This window comes from Meleagris gallopavo, chromosome 2 (genome assembly GCF_000146605.3).
Source record: "Meleagris gallopavo isolate NT-WF06-2002-E0010 breed Aviagen turkey brand Nicholas breeding stock chromosome 2, Turkey_5.1, whole genome shotgun sequence".
In the NCBI taxonomy this organism is placed as follows: domain Eukaryota; kingdom Metazoa; phylum Chordata; class Aves; order Galliformes; family Phasianidae; genus Meleagris; species Meleagris gallopavo.
This window is the reverse complement of record NC_015012.2, coordinates 89615188-89627939: the sequence shown is the minus strand read 5'-3', so window position 1 is coordinate 89627939 and position 12752 is coordinate 89615188. Positions and strand designations below refer to the sequence as shown.

Sequence of the window (12752 nt, the reverse complement as noted above, 5' to 3'; positions counted from 1 at the left end):
GCTTAATATTCACATAAATACATGTTATTTGTGGCATCAATGGAAAGGGAGCCCTAAGAGAATAAGCCTGTTCTCTGTAGGAGAGGCAGAGATTTACACAAAATGTTCCTTTTCTTTTAGATTATAGCATTGATGTCATGAGTTTACATAATTATTTAATTTAAATATGCTGGACTTCAGCCAATAATTTTCAAATATTAATCTAAAATCCCAGACACTTTGGAATTACAACGCAGAGACCCACAGAATGATCACTTGATATTTTAACTATGGATACTTTGTAGACACTATGATGGGTATGCACTAATGAGAAAGTGGAAACTGCTCATTATCCCATTAGCAGCTCTTCAGTATCTAAAAAAGAGATACAGCCTCACTTATGACAGCTATGGCAGCAGATTAACTGCCAGTTCAGGGAAGCTCTCTACTGGCTAGCTGCCAACTTCTCACTTCATAGTGTTTTAGGATTGTTACTGATTCCAGCTACAGAAGTCAGGGTTTATTTCTTTTCACGTTTTCCAAAGAAGAGATGAAAATAATCACTGCTCGCAATCTCCTCCCATACAAATTGGTTTTCTAGTTGTTTTTTTAGGAAAAACTATTTCTCCAAAAGAGTGGTGTCAGGTTCTGGAAGAGGCTGCCCAGAGAGGTCATGGAGATACCATCCCTGGAGGTGTTCAAGAAACATTTAGATGTTGTTCTGAAGAACATGGTTTAGTGGGAAATATTGGTGATAGGTGGCACAATTGGATTGGAAGTTCTTGGAGGTCTTTTCCAACTTTGGTGATTCCATGATTCCAGAAGGAGAAATTTCTATATCCTCTAATTTTAGGTAGTAGAGAATCAGGCTTCTTTTTTTCCCCATTGGTGTAGGTTACCTTCAGCTGTTAATTAAAGTGGGTTTTCTGCAACACCTCAAGATTCCATATCTTGAATAGGTCTTGAATGGTGCTTAATGCATCCCAGGTAGGAGGGAGGATTACATCCTGTAATCTGCTCATAAGCCTGGAAAATTTATCAGATTAACATTATCACTTCCTTTTATCACATAAAGTATATGGGTTGCAGGTACTCTTGTTTCTCATCCTGACAAGCATGGCAAAATCTGCCTATCCCCCCTAAAAGAACTGGCTTGCACAGCGTCTTTTCTTTCACAGTTTCTTCGCAGCTGTGATGAAAGATATGATTCAGCAACAAGATTTTGCAGAAAAAGTCAGTTACAGTTTACATTTCCGCCTGTAAACTGGAAATACAATTAGAGGTTGGTACTGATCCTTTCTCAACTACTGCAGCTATCTTTCTGCTAGGTTTTCTTTTAGGACTTCTTCCTATGATTTTCTCTTTCAGCACTCTCACAAGAATTTTCTCACTTTGCTTCACTGCATATTTCCAGTGTCCTTCCATTCATTGCCCCATGCTTCTTGATTTCTATTCCAATTAGGCAGCAAGCAATGCTACTGTGCAAACTGCTCGCTCTTGTATTTGTAGGTGGCAAAAAATAGGCACACACTGTAATCAAAGACAGAGGACTGAGAAGGTGGCCTAAGCTATATTGGAAGTTAATGAGGATTTTTTTTTTTTTATCAATGGCATATAAGTAATCTTAACAATAAGTAATAAGCTATTATTTCATACTCATAAAAACTACAGTTGGCAGAAAAGTTGATCACTGGGAAGTGTAGCATTGTTTATGTTTCAAATGATGCCATAATATATGCGTTCCATAATTAAAGCATTAAAATTAAATGCCAGACCTCATTATACCTCTCCCAGTTCTTTGTCTTTCATATAATGAATGTGCAAATGAAATGCTGAGAGCTGTTGTTTATTTTACTCTAGACATCACATTCAATTAATTTTCTATGTTGAAATTTTAAAATTACTTCTCAAATTATAAAGGACCACTGGCTACAATGACAATTCTGTCAATCTGTGAGTCAGAGTGATAATTTTACATGAATATCTGAGATCTTGTAAGTTTTTATTATCCTTAATACATCCCCATAATCATGTATTCTTTCCTTCTTTGCATTGCAAGTGACTGGAAATAATTCTTTTTATCTATGGTTTGGTTTTTGTTTCTAGGTCATTGTGGTTTTTATGATTTCAGTTTCTCTTCATGTTCTTCTTATATTAAGTAGAGCTTTGTGCCAAACGTCTTCCCTCACCTGTCATCCTTTCTTTGCAAGACATACACTAATTTACTAGCTCCTGCATACAGCTGTCACTAAAAGAGAAGTAAATGAATAAGAGAGTTACAAAATAGTGCTAAGGGTTTTAGAGAGTAAAGAATACTACATTAAAACTGGAATAAAACCATAATTAGAACAATGATTTCTGTGCCCCTAGTTCTTCCCCATATTCCTTCCTCCCCATCCACTGCAGCCACCACTGCAAATTGTGCTCAGTCCCCTGGCAATCACACACCATCACAAGGCAGTGAGTGCACTGAGTTGTGCAGCTGGACATTCGTGTCCATGCTTTCCACTGGATGCCACCACACAGGAAGCCCATCACACCAAGATGGTACCAAGGCATGGCACAGCCTGTGCTGCAGTCTGAGAAGGGAGAGCAAGTAAGCCAGGTGCAAGACTCACCTCCTAGGGAAGACTGTGTCTGCATCTGGCCCTGCAGGCTATAATTAGCAATTAATCTGGATTAAATTAAATCCAGGTAATAATACTTGAATGTTTAATCCTAAAAGGCATGTTATGGGAGCATCACTAATACTATTCCAGTTTTACAGCTGTCTTTATAACACTATCTAGCTGTAACATACCCTCAAGATGATCTGGAAGAAGCTGCATCGTCGAAATGGCACAGCAGAGGTACCCACACCATCTCCTACAACAGCTGGGACACACACACATTAATTTTCTGCCTGAATTCATGGCAGATGTAACAGATCTTACTTGACTCACCAACACAAGTATCACAGGCTGACATGCTGTGACAACAGATCCTTGCATCCATGTTAATTCATTTCAGAGCCTTGCAAATTGAAGGCCATGAACCCATGCTGAAAAAAGGCTAGATGATAACCTCTGAAGGTTAGCATAGGCTGTGGTCACTGCAAAATGCTTTGATCTCACACTATTTTTTGAGTTGGAATGGAACGTTTAAAGGTCATGTGGACCAACTGCCCTGCAATGAACGGGGACACCTACAGCTAGATCAGGTTGCTCAGAGCCCTGTGCAACCTGACCTGGAATATCTCCAAAGATATTCTTCTACCACTTCTCTGAGTAACCTGTGCCCATGCTTCACTACCCTTATCATAATTACATTCATCATTCTTCAACCATCTCCAACCTTACCTCCCTTGCCTCATGTCTTCTTTGTCCTTTGGGTTACCACAGCAAGGCAGCACAACTATCAGACCTCGTTCAATTAAATTTTTCCATGGTTACCCCTATGGCCTTGCCTGCTGCAGAAAGGGGAGCAGAGTAACACCAGCAGCCTTGGTCCTCTGCTTGGAGGTAGGAAAGGAGTTTATATTTTTCTTGAAAAAGTTCCCAAATTCTTCTGGATTAAACCAAACAACAGACTGCAAGCTGCCTCTGACATGTATTAACACAGCAATGAAAGGTGCTCCATGGCAATACAGTACTAAAAGGGGAAACATCCTTAAAGTATTTGTTCTTTCAAGGACAAAAATGATCCAGTATCCTTGCATTGTGCAAATATTTCTGCTTGCATGGTAGATGACTTGACAAATACATTTGCTGAGTAACTATCAGCTCTCCATAATATAAAGTTGTATGAGAGTGGTGCATATCATGGGAAAACTAGGAATTGTAGTGTGTAATCTGAGATTATTAACAATATTCATGCTAGTCGCTTTCCTGTCCTTAATTTTCTAATTGCCTGACCTAAAAGCATATGTATCTCATCACAAAGGAGAATTACTGGTGTCTACTATTTTTATTTAAATTTATAAATTGGTAAAAGAAATCAAACAAATACTTATTTGTCCGTATTATAACTTCCTCGTAAAGAAATGTTATAGCTGTTATGATTCGAGTCTTTCTCAGGTTACATCTGGAGTTTTAAAACTAAGAGAAATTAACTGTAAGGTAATCTCTGGAATAGTTTTTAGTATTTTTGAATCAATAGGAATTCTACAGTGGGTTATTATGCTTACTTTATTATGTTTACTTTAAACTTGTGTATTTCTACTGGTTGAAATTTGATCCCAGATTTATTAACCTAATTAGCTGGACATTTTGATGTCTTTGTGCTATTGCACCATTACTCCAGTATCCTTTATTTTTATATCCCCAGTAAATCTATCCTCCATGAAAACAGATGCTCTTTCACACTATTTGCATGCAAAGAACACTTGGTTTACTTGCATTCACAGGTGCCCATTTCCTTTTTCCCAGTAGATTATTTCTGCTGTTCAGACTGAAAAGAGCCTATGTTTCATTTGTTCAGGTAAGTACTCATCTAGGGTGCAGTAGATGAAGTTTAAATCCTACGCATGCCTGAATGGATTTAAATATACAGGTCTCCCCTAACAGTCTGTCCAACAGCTGCTTTTGCAAGAAGAATAAGAGACAAAGGTGCTTAATCTTCCTTGTCAGAATTGTTCCATTTAATGTAAATTGATTACAAAATCATTGGTTCAGATAAAGTACATATATAAGCAACTTTTCTAGACAGACAAAGGACCTAGTTTAATCTCTGCCTCAGTAAAAATGGTGTATTTTACACTTAAGTTATTTTTATCCTAGTTTTTATATCCTGCAGATTTTGCTTCCCTTTGGATGATATTCTTTCAGTCCTAGGGGATTACACTGTAAGCTGTCACATCAATGGGAATCCAGTAGTATTTATAGGATTTCAGTGAAATGATTAAGATGACAGTAATAATTGTACCCCAAACCAAATTGCTTAGCACTTTAAATGATTATATGAAAAAGATGCATCTCCTCTAGCCTCCATAAACTCAAGTCTGATAGAAGTAAGGGAAAGCAGAAGATCGTTTTACATTTCATCTCACTTTGGCATATGTAGTGCAGACATGATTATTTACCCCATTATTATTTTATCCCCTTTGCTATTCACAAACCCAGATTTCCCTTCAAGAGAACCAAGGTCAAATGGAGGATGACATACACCCACTTCTTGCCCTGACTTGGAGTTGTAGCACATTCAGGAGCAAAACTCTGCAACCTGAACTGTGAGTGGGATTCAAAACATTCTGTCCCCTGACTAAGAATATAGAACCTAAAAAAAAAGAAAAGAAAAAAAAAAAAAAAAGGAAAAAATAAATTAGCCTTATAGAGGTTAAATAAGGAAGATGGAATATCAGAATATCAATCCATATAAGAATATGATTTAGGCAAAAGAGAGGAAATAAAATTCTACTGAATTGGTAATCTATTGGGCCTTGTATTCTTCAACTGCAAGTGTATTTTCCAGACCAATCAGTGTGAAAGAGACTGAGAAGAAAACATATTTTGTGTTGTAAGTGAAATGAAATTCTTCTCATGGATGTTATAGTCTGGCAACCCAGCCATCTCTTTTCTACCATGGTCAGCTGAACCTTGAATGATAACAATATTTTAAGTAAAATATAAACTCCAGTCCAATTGGCTGGATTTGCAATAAAATTGCAAAGACTACTTACAATGCACATTAACAGAGTAAATTAATAACAACATAAAAATGGTGTAACTGCCTCAGAACATTTTTCATCTTAGTACTTGTATGTATTGATATTGCTGCACCCCTTTTATCTGGTAGCTGTGTAAAGACTGGATTTTTTTATTCAGATAAATACTCTCCCTAGTCATCTGAATACCACACTTTTTATCCTACTTTGTGTTTCTATAAAGATGCTCTCAAAAGACCCAAAGAATATCACAGCAATGTCAAACATTTAATATAATTCTACTCGGAAAGAGGATTTTTACTATATGAAGAAAGGTTTGTTCCTATGACTGTTAAAAATTCTCATGCTCTTAGATACAGGGATAAACAATAACTTTTGTGTTTTCAAGGTTGAACTCAGGGAATTAACTGCATGTTTTCAATAGCTTTGATGAAGGTTGTATGACTAACGCATTATTCATCTTTCTACAGTAAGTAGGTTTTCATAACGTCTTTCCTCAAGGTAGGTACCATGTATCCGAAATCTGGGAAGAAAACTCTCTAACTCCAATGTGGTGTTAGAAAGTGGCATACCTCATGATATGAATTGGATGACTTGACAACCAAGAGAATTCTCTCAGAGTTCAGGTTCTACATTTAAACAGTTAAGATATACATATGCAGTACCTTGGCATACATATTCATTCTTTTCCAAGAATGCATTGCTATACACTAATATCCTTCTGGGCATGCAGGTTGCATTTAGGGTGGTCATACACCCACATTCTTTATCCCCATTTTTCCACCATCAGCTTCATCACATAAACTTTTAGCTGACCTTCAACTGTTTTTCCGCAGTTCAGCAAATTTCTATTGCTTATTAGGCCATCATGAGCAATTTCCAAAACAATACATGTGAAAATCCAAGGAAAATATCCTATCCTATACCTCATGAAATGCAAAAATGAGTAATCTATTATGTCTCCAGTGCTTCTTGTGAAGCAGAATTAAGAGAAAACAAGGCTACTCACACATCAAGCAAAGTTGAAATGGAAAGTTTTAGAATTAGCACTCACTGATTCCTTTTGCTGAACTAGTACGTTGGTCCCCAAACTAATACACTGATCCCTATTGCTAAACAAACCAGCCAGTATCACCTGACCTCTCCTTGTCTTTACCCAACTTTAAAATTAACTTTTCTCTTACAGAAAAAAAAAAAATAAATCTTTAAAACACGTATTGTGCTATGTTGAGACGGAGTTGAAGCTGAATATCTAAAGTTGCAGAATGCAGAAAACGTAAATTTTTGCAAACCTCATACATACTCAAAACTTGAATAGGCTTCACATAGGTGCACTAAGCAAGCACACAGGTGTACACAGCCTAGATTAGGGAAGATCGCAGCTAAGACTGTAACAAATGCAGTTAGGAACAGCATAGTTAAGGAGGCTGCATGACAGGTCCTGTTCTTTTAGGCTTTCTCTATCTTATTTCCTCTTATTTCTTCTCAACAGGCAATGTCTACTAAATCCTCCTGTCTCCTCCACCAGTGGAATTTGAAAAAGATCAGATGAATCTGGCTGAATTCAGGAGAGCTGCATGCAGATAAACCTAAAAAAAAATTTTGTTCAAAACATTTTCCATATTTCATATGTTCTAAAAAGAAGCAATAGTTCAAGACAAACCTAAACAAAGTCCAGAATAGAAATGAGTTCTGTAGGAATTAGACCTTTTCAGTCATTCCACTGAAATCTCAGGTGGGCATAATTATGCAGAATGGCTAAGAAGAGAGGTACTAAAGTTCTAGCCCTTAAATCTCAACTGGAATGAAGGGTTATCAAATACATGGGAAATGGATGTTATGCTCTCTATTTACATTAGGTGGCACCGTTCTCACATATTTTCGGTTTACATCAAGAAGCTGTAAAGCAATCATTCTGAAATAAAGTGTGAAGTACTTTCATATGGTAAGTACTCGATTTGCAACAAATAAGAACCTTTTATATTATTAAGGCAAGCAAATTTACTTCCTTTCAATGTAGAATAAATCTCCATTACTGAAGAAATGCTGCAAGGCGTAGTAAGCAGGAGAGTAGAGCAACCAACTGATTTACTGGTAAACCTTGCTCTCTAATAGGCTTATATTAAACCTACATTCTACTCCCCAGCTCTAAACAGGTTCTGTTCCCAGAAGAAAAGAAAAACAAACAACAACAAAAAACTCTAAGACCTACTTATGATTCAACTTATTTAGCAGAGTTATAACCTTTCACCAGAACTCATATTCTTCGAGTATTACTGAGGGAATTCCTCAAAAAAATTTGGCTGAAGTTGAGAATTCCTTTTTATAACAGATTTCATCAAGAGGTTCATTCCAAGTTAAAATGAAGTCAGAACTTCTAAAATAATTTTGGGAAAGGAATGATGGAGAGAGTAAGTGGAGACAGCAATCAAGTTCAGTTCAACTCGTTCTCTTCTCAAATCAGTTGCGCATATCACCTATGTAATGTACAGACCTAGGAATGGATGCTCAGTATCTCTAAGTGGTACCTCAAAACTGAGTGAAACAAAGTAACAAGAGTCTTCCTGCCTCAGAAAAAAACCTTCAAATATGCATCAGACCATTTTTGCAAAATGTTTTCACTCTGATGTACTTCAGTACCTTGGTAACAGTTGTCTGTAGTCCTATTTTAATGCTGTTAGTCTGCCATCATAGTTGAAAATCTCACTAGAAAGAAATTCTTAGAGGACTCATGATACTGGTGCTTCTAGTCTTGAAGTGAATTCTTGGAAGAGCACTATTTGAAAGCTACAGATTTCATTTTGCCAAACTTGGAGAAGGAAATACAGTCAAACACGAGAGCTCTCTAAATGACTGGGGTTACTATTTAGATCATCTTGAGCCTCTGCAAACTCTTTTTATGGGTTGAGAAAAATTGACATGGATTGATAATACAGGGTTTACGGAGAAGTAATTTCTGATCAATCTTCCTCTCTGCATTTTAGGGCCAGTTCACACCTGCCTTGCTTCTGCCTTCTCCAAGCTAGTTCATTGTGGTATCATAAGCAGACTCTTCCTTCCCATATCCAGTCTGGACTCCTGCTCACAAATTGCTCCCTCTAACCTGTAGCTGCTTTCAATAATGGCTCATCACCCACTGTAGACACCTGCTTGCTTCTTCAGCAAAGCAAGTACCTGACTGTCCTTTCAAATGGGAGTCAGAGGGGATACAAAAAAAGATTCCCCATCTGCTTAAATGAAGAAGTATCAAATCTCTGCTTTTTCACTGATATTTAGAAGTGTAATTTAGAATACTTTTTTTTTTTTCATATGGCAGGTTGATCCAGTTGAGTGTCAGGACAGAGTACTAGCTGTACGAGTTCAAGGTAAAAGTCATTGCAAAAATAGCAAAAAGGAACCTGACCTTGTCATAATGAGACAGCCACTGTGCTGCTGCCAGGCTACGTCTGCCTGGATACATGATAAACACAAAGAGTGGAACAGGTGCTAAAGCACCTCATTAGTGTGATGAGTGTTTGCTGTGACCATTCTCATCCTGACATGTGGGAGAAAGAGAATAAACTTCTACTCAAGAGGGACAGCTGCTCCCAAAGCTAGGCAGCTCTGATCTCATTAGAAGTCTGTGCTCCAGTTTGCAAAGAAATGTCAGAGCCTAAAAAACTCCTCACCACACAGCAAATTCAAGTGGATATGCAGTAGAGCTGTGGAGAGTGGTGTTCTTATTGGCTCTAGAAAGGAAAAGAGTAAAATGAGCACCAATGACGTTATGTGTCAGGGCCATGGGCACCCCACTCCGGGTGTACGTGCTTGAGCATGATCTGGGCCAGATAGACCCTGAGGTTCCCATCAACTTCAGCTGTTCTGTGGTTCTATGATTCTGAAACTGCTTTTTTGTGTTCCCCTAAAGTTATTGACTGAAGCAACCCAGTGGGAAAAGCATTTATACATCTGGTCAGTGAAAGGAAAGGTAAGAAGTCTAAGATATCAGCTTCCTCACAACTCTCCTAAATCTTCATGAATTGCAGTTGACCCATTTAACAAGAAACACTGGAGAGGTTTTTCACAGTCCTGGTGGAAGGTTCATTCTTGACAAGAGCACTATCCTTCTGCTAACTTAAAATCTCTTCTTCAAAGTAGGGTGATGCTTTGGCATTTCAAAGACCTCCAAGTATTAACAGGAGCAAAATGGCACTTTGTTTCTAGTCTCATTCATTGAATGGGCTGAGTTATTTGGCTGAGATATTAAGGAATTCAGCCAGGGGCACAGGCAGAGTATGAAAAGTTTTGGCTTAAACTCAGCTTTTCAAAAGAAGGTGGAAAAACTAAAAACTGTTGTATAATGGGAATGGAGGCTGTTGTCGGTGGTGCCTTCAATCGTGCATAATAAGTGTTGCTGCTAGCACTATGGGAAACAGTTCTGACCTGCTTTTATACTTTACTGCAGCAGTAAAGGGTACTTTTAATACAAATATCAGAATACATTCAAAAGTCATTACTGACCCATTCTACAGAATATTCATTTGTTCTCAGACTACCATAATGCTTTAATTAGACGTGCAGGAAACAACCAAGGAACAAACGTGGTCTGAGGGTGTCCCAAATGTTATTCTCATGGGCATCTTCTATGAGAGACAAGGAGACATATGGGGAGTGAGAAGTGTGTATCTGTCCTTCCTGTGTGCCAGCTGATGTTAATGTGATGTTCATACCACTGTGACTCAGCAACAACAAACCTGCAATTTCCTGCTGGCTTCAGGCATTTGACATCAGAATGACTCGGCATCCAGCTGAAGAGTTCTTAGCACAATTGCACCAGGACATCTTAAAATAATTTAATAGAAATACTGTTAGTTTTCAAGGTCTCCTTTTCCTTTCATTTAGCTATTGCAGTAATCTTTCTGGAATTGTTTCAAAAATGAGTTACAGTTGTAGCAGCACCACGACTCTTACAAAACATTTTTACATCTTCTTCTCTGAGAAATGTTTATCACAACTTTTTTTCCACCAGATCTTTGATATTTGGGGATGAAGGCAGCAGGAACATGGAGACCATAGAGGAATTGTGTCTGCTTTTCTGTTGCTGTAAGGACCACCTTCTCTCAGTTTTATTTCACAGAATTTTTTGATGTCCCACTGAAAAAAATAAGCACAAATACTCTAACGTAAAAATTGTCACTGAACTCTGGTGAAAGAGAACTGAGCAACATCCTATTCATTTGAGGAACTTTTAATATCTAAGAATGAGAAGCAAGTCATACTTCACACAGAAAACAGCCCTGACCAACCTCTTTCTTCCTGCATAACCACATCATGAGCTCAGGAGCCTTCTGCTCTGAGTGAGGAATATAGGAACATAAAACATAAGCTAAAATGATCCCTTCACCCATGCTTATGGAAGCCACAGCTACCTATCCTCTATCAAGAAGCATGTAGAACACAAACTAGCAAACCAGACAGTGTTTGTTAGTCTTTCTTCTTCATGAAGGCATCTAAGTACATGTGTACAGACTCATTCCCACATAGAATAAGAGACTCATACAGTGTGAAAGTCAGCTCTGTCAAGTTTTGACATCAGTGATGTGACAATTAATTGAAGGCTCAAATCTGATAATGGCGATTCTTACAGTGCCATGTGACAGAAGATGTTTCAGTTGTCTTTTCGGACAGATGGCTAAGGAATTGACTTTAAAATAAATATGCAAAAGGAATATTAGATTGCAAGTTCTTTACTGTCTTTTACTTTTTTAGGTGCTGCTACTTCCAAGCAGTCTCTGTTTGTGCTGCTGGCAAAAGAGATTCCATGTGGCTTCAGTCCATGTGCTGAAGAGTCACGTTAGCCACGTTTGGCCACTTCAGTCACTTTAACCTGCTCAGGTGAAAGAACATGAGTGAGTGCCTGGACATATTGACACAGTACTACCTTAGCATAGTCACACAACTGAATGCAGGTTGAGGAACTTTGGTTAGACATGGAAGTTAGCAAAAAAGCAGATAAATTACCACCTGGCAACCTTAATTCTATTCTCTTAAGCAATTGCATTTCAATACAATTTTAGCTATATAATCACATCATACTATTCCCCTATTATTGCTTCTTACATTTAATTTAAAAAATGGATTCCTATGGTAACTAAATTAAGATTTCAGAGGAAACTGTAGGTGCAGTGGTGGTTAGCTTTCAAGTGCTTGACCCCAATCCTATTTCATACTTCTGCATTGTTTTGGTTTTTTTTTCATATTGAAGTTTAAATGGAATGATAACATCAAAGTGAGGTGAATTTTGAATGTTTGTTACCACAGCTTCACAAGAGACTACCATAGATGGTTTCTGCTTTTCATGTATCACAAGTTCAAACCTACACACACTGCCTTGTGGAAAGTTTCATTGTTTGATTGGTTTGTTTCTAGAAGAAAAATGCTTCTACTAAACACAGAAATGTGTTCGTATTTCATGGGAGATATTACATTCTGAATATCTTGAAAGGCAATAGAATAAGAGTAGTTGATCTGCAAATCCCACAAGGCACCAAAGTAGTTTTCCAAATTATAGAAGAACAATATTGTTTTAAACAAAACAAATAAAATTTTGGTGTTGAAAATTGGCGAGTTTGGATTCAGACTTCCAGCATTCCGTTTTTCACAAAAAAAAAAAAACAGTATTTTCTTTCAGGCAAGTCAATCCTCCTACTTACTCTGCTTCCAAGTGGCAGCTGACTCTGTTTGAAAATGTTACTAGGCAATGGCAGGGCTGCAGAGAACAAATTAAACAAAATTCTTACCTCCATGTACTTTAGCTGGCATTTGAATTTTAAAGGAAGAAACTGTTTTGGATTTTATTTACTTAGTCTATTCCAGCTCCTTTGTTTGTAGTTCTAATGAAGTTCTGGCATTATTGACAGACCCCTCAAAGAGCACAGTGTTTTTATCCCAGCTAGTCAGTGGGTCCAAGAACTAAAAACAAAACATTGTCTTTTCTCCCAGGTAATTTAAGAAGCTTTGATGTTTGCTCTTTCTACTTAATGCCTGCTTAAAAACATCTTTTTCCAACCATCACTGACCAGACTTGAAAGCTTTTTGCATTGTTCCAAAGGAGATTATTCATTCTGGTTTAATCTATGGATAGCTAACATGA

At 37.6% G+C, this 12752-nt stretch overlaps 1 long non-coding RNA gene across 1 annotated transcript; it reads left to right on the top strand.

Moving 5' to 3' along the window:
- The first annotated feature begins 4078 nt into the window (after positions 1–4078).
- Positions 4079–12146, top strand: LOC109366266. The gene is made up of 7 exons (XR_004158989.1): positions 4079–4437; positions 5079–5185; positions 7113–7565; positions 8937–8985; positions 9528–9587; positions 10629–10702; positions 11369–12146. It is a non-coding gene; the product is annotated as an uncharacterized LOC109366266 (long non-coding RNA).
- The last annotated feature ends 606 nt before the right edge of the window (positions 12147–12752 follow it).